Source organism: Leucoraja erinacea, chromosome 34 (assembly GCF_028641065.1).
Source record: "Leucoraja erinacea ecotype New England chromosome 34, Leri_hhj_1, whole genome shotgun sequence".
In the NCBI taxonomy this organism is placed as follows: Eukaryota; Metazoa; Chordata; class Chondrichthyes; order Rajiformes; family Rajidae; genus Leucoraja; species Leucoraja erinaceus.
In genome coordinates, this window is record NC_073410.1 from 17,889,653 (window position 1) to 17,892,841 (window position 3,189).

The following is a 3,189-nucleotide window of genomic DNA, read 5'->3' on the forward strand; positions in this document are numbered from 1 at the left end:
TGAGGTGTCTGGGGAGTATAAAGAATGTAAACATAATCTTAAGAAATAAATTTGAAAAGCTAAAAGAAGATATGAGATTGCTTTGGCAAGTAAGTTGAAAGTAAATCCAAAGGATTTCTCCAGCTATATTAATAGCAATAGGATAACGAGGGATACAATTGGTCCATTAGAGAGTCAGAGTGGATAGCTATCTGCAGAGCCAACAGAGATTGGGGAAATATTGAATAGTTTTTTTTCTTCGGTATTCACCAGGGAGAAGGATATTGAATTATATGTGAGGTAAGGGAAACAAGTAGAGTAGCTATGGAAACTATGAGGATCAAAGAAGAGGAAGTGCTGACACTTTTGAGAAATATAAACGCGGAAGAGTCTCCAGGTCATGAGAGGATATTCCCTAGAACATTGAGGGAAGTTAGTGTAGAAATAGCAAAGACTATGACAGAAATATTTCAAATGTCATTAGAAACGGGAATGGTGCCGGAGGATTGGCTTACTGCGCATATTGTTCGATTGTTTAAAAAGGGTTTTAAGAGTAAACCTAGCAATTATAGACCTGTTAGTATGACGTCAGTGGTGGGCAAATTAATGGAAAGGGTACTTAGAGATAATATATATGAGCATCTGGATAAACAGTGTATGATTAGGAACAGTCAATATCGATTTGTGCCTCGAAGATCATGTTTGACTAATCTTGAATTTTTTGAAGAGGTTACTAGGGACATTAATGCGGTTAAAGCGGTGTATGTTGTCTATATGGACTTCAGCAAGGCCTTTGACAAGGTTCCACATGGAATGTTAGTTAAGAAGGTTTAATTGTTGGGTACAGTGGCTGAATGGGAGATACTTGAGAGTAATGGCGGATAACTGTTTGTCAGGTTGGAGGCCGTTGACTAGTGGGGTGCCTCGGGTATCTGTGTTCGGTCCACCGTTGTTTGCCATATACATCAATGATTTGGATGATGGTGTGGTAAATTGGATTAGTAAGTATGCAGATGATACTAAGATAGGTGGTGTTGTGGGTAATGAAATAAACTTTCAAAATCTACGGAGAGATTTATGCCAGTTGGAAGAGTGGGCTGAAAGATGGCAGATGGAGCTTAATGCTGATAAGTGTGAGGTGCTACATCTTGGCAGGATAAATCAAAATATGACGTACATGGTAAATAGTAGCGAATTGAGGAATGCAGTTGAACAGAGGGATATAGGATAACTGTGCATAGGTTCCTGAAGGTAGAATCTCATGTATATAGGGTGGTAAAAGAACGCGTTTAGAAACATAGCAACATAGAAATTAGGTGCAGGAGAATGGCCATTCTGCCCTGTCGAGCCTCAAAAAAAAACAAACAAAACAAAAAACACAAACAAACCCAAAAACAAAACAAAGAAACAGCACAAAAAAAAAAAAAACCCGGCTGGGCCTTCAATATTGATCATTGCTATCATCTCGCACTCATGTATCACCCGTACTTCCTTCCTCATGCCAAACCCTTGATCCCCCCTTAGCCACAGGGTCCACATTCTAACGCCCTCTTAATATATAGCCAATGACGGGCCCCTCAACTCCCTATGTGGCAGAGAGTGTCCTGAGATTTCCCACTCTCCTGTGTGAAAAAAAGTTCTCTCCTCTCGGTTTTAAAGGATGATTCCTTCCCCTCTTCCCCCTCCCCCCCCCTTATTCCTTAACTGTGACCCCCCCTTGTCCCCTGGACGCGCCCCCTAACATCGGGGAGCAAATCTTTCCTGGCATACTACGCCTGTCCAACCCCTTAAAATTTTGTAATTTCTAAGTGCTATAAAAGATCACTCCTAAATTCTTAGATAGTTATAAACCACGTCTTCAAGTCCTATTCCGTCTTTTTCTTTTCTTCATAAACCGGTCCTGACATCCCAGGAATCCAGTCTGGTGGAACAACCTCTCTCTTCCTCCCTCTATGTCGATAATGTCCTTCCTTGAGAGTTGGAGAAAGACCAAAACTGTACGGCAATACTCAGGGTGTTGTTCTCACAAGACCCTTTACAACTGCATTAGAACCTCCCGAAACCTCTCCTGCTGTTTTTCCTATACTCCAATCCTGTTTGCAATGAGCTAACCCAACCATCCTTTTTCGTTACTTGCCTACTACTGCACCTAGCATGCCTACCTTCAAATGGGAATGTGTACCTGACACCCAGGTATCGCTGCATCTCCCATCTCCCCCCCTTTTTTCCAATCGGATCGGCCAAACCATTTGATATATCTTCTTTCCGTTTTTTGTTTTTTTACCCGTTTTTGCCACCCACATGGATAACCTCAATCATTTACCACAATTATCTGCAATGGTGCCTTTATAAATCAGGAAGCTTTTTGGTTATAGAAGTCGGGATGTACACAAAGGATTTACTGACTAGAGAAGTTGCCAGTGTTTTTCAGCACCCAAGTTACAGAGAAAGTTTTGCCAAAGTGAGTAGTCTTTAGTCTGGGGAAGCGCAAGAAGGTTAAGGGGATTGTGGACCTTGAAAATGATGATAGGAGTAGACACAGTGGACGTGGATAAGCTTACTTCATTTGAGAGTAGGGGGTATTCAAAAATAAGAAGACTAATTTGAATTAATTAAGGGACACAAAGTTTACGGGGACCATGAGGGGGAGGACCTCTTTACCCCACTTCAGATAGTGGTAGCTGTGTGGAATGAGCTTGAAGTGAAGTGGTGTGGAGGCAGGTTCGCTTTTATCATTTTTCAAATAAATTTGATAGTATATGTACGGGAAAGTACGGGAGGTTTATGGTCTGAGTGGGAGGTAGATGGGGACTCGTATGAGAGTAAGTGTTCGGCACGGACTATAAGGGCCGAGATGGCCTGTTTTCGTGTTGTAATTGTTATAAGGTTATATGGGCTGGGTAACCTCTCCCAGTCATGTCTCCGTCCCATACATTCCTCCATCTGCCAGTCTCTCCCTCTCCCTCCCCCGTCTCTCTCTCTCTCGCTTATCATGCGTTGTTTTGAGGCAGCCTTTGATCGCTGTGGAACTACAATGAAGCAACCTCGGCGACGTGCCGAAGCTGTGTTATAGTGAGTATATTACAGCTGAAGCGGGGACAATTTACAAGTTTTGTGTTCGGGCGGAGGTGGAGGGGAGCCGGCGGAGTTTCAAGTAACTTCTTGTTAGTGGGAGAGAGAGAGAGAGCGAGGAAAGAAGAGGAGAGAGAT

General features: G+C 42.7%; 1 protein-coding gene across 1 annotated transcript in view; it reads left to right on the forward strand.

The window, feature by feature from the left end:
- LOC129712847 (uncharacterized) overlaps positions 1-3,189 on the forward strand; it is a 61,477-nt gene that overhangs the window by 27,650 nt on the left and 30,638 nt on the right. The gene's annotated exons all lie outside the window — the stretch shown is intronic.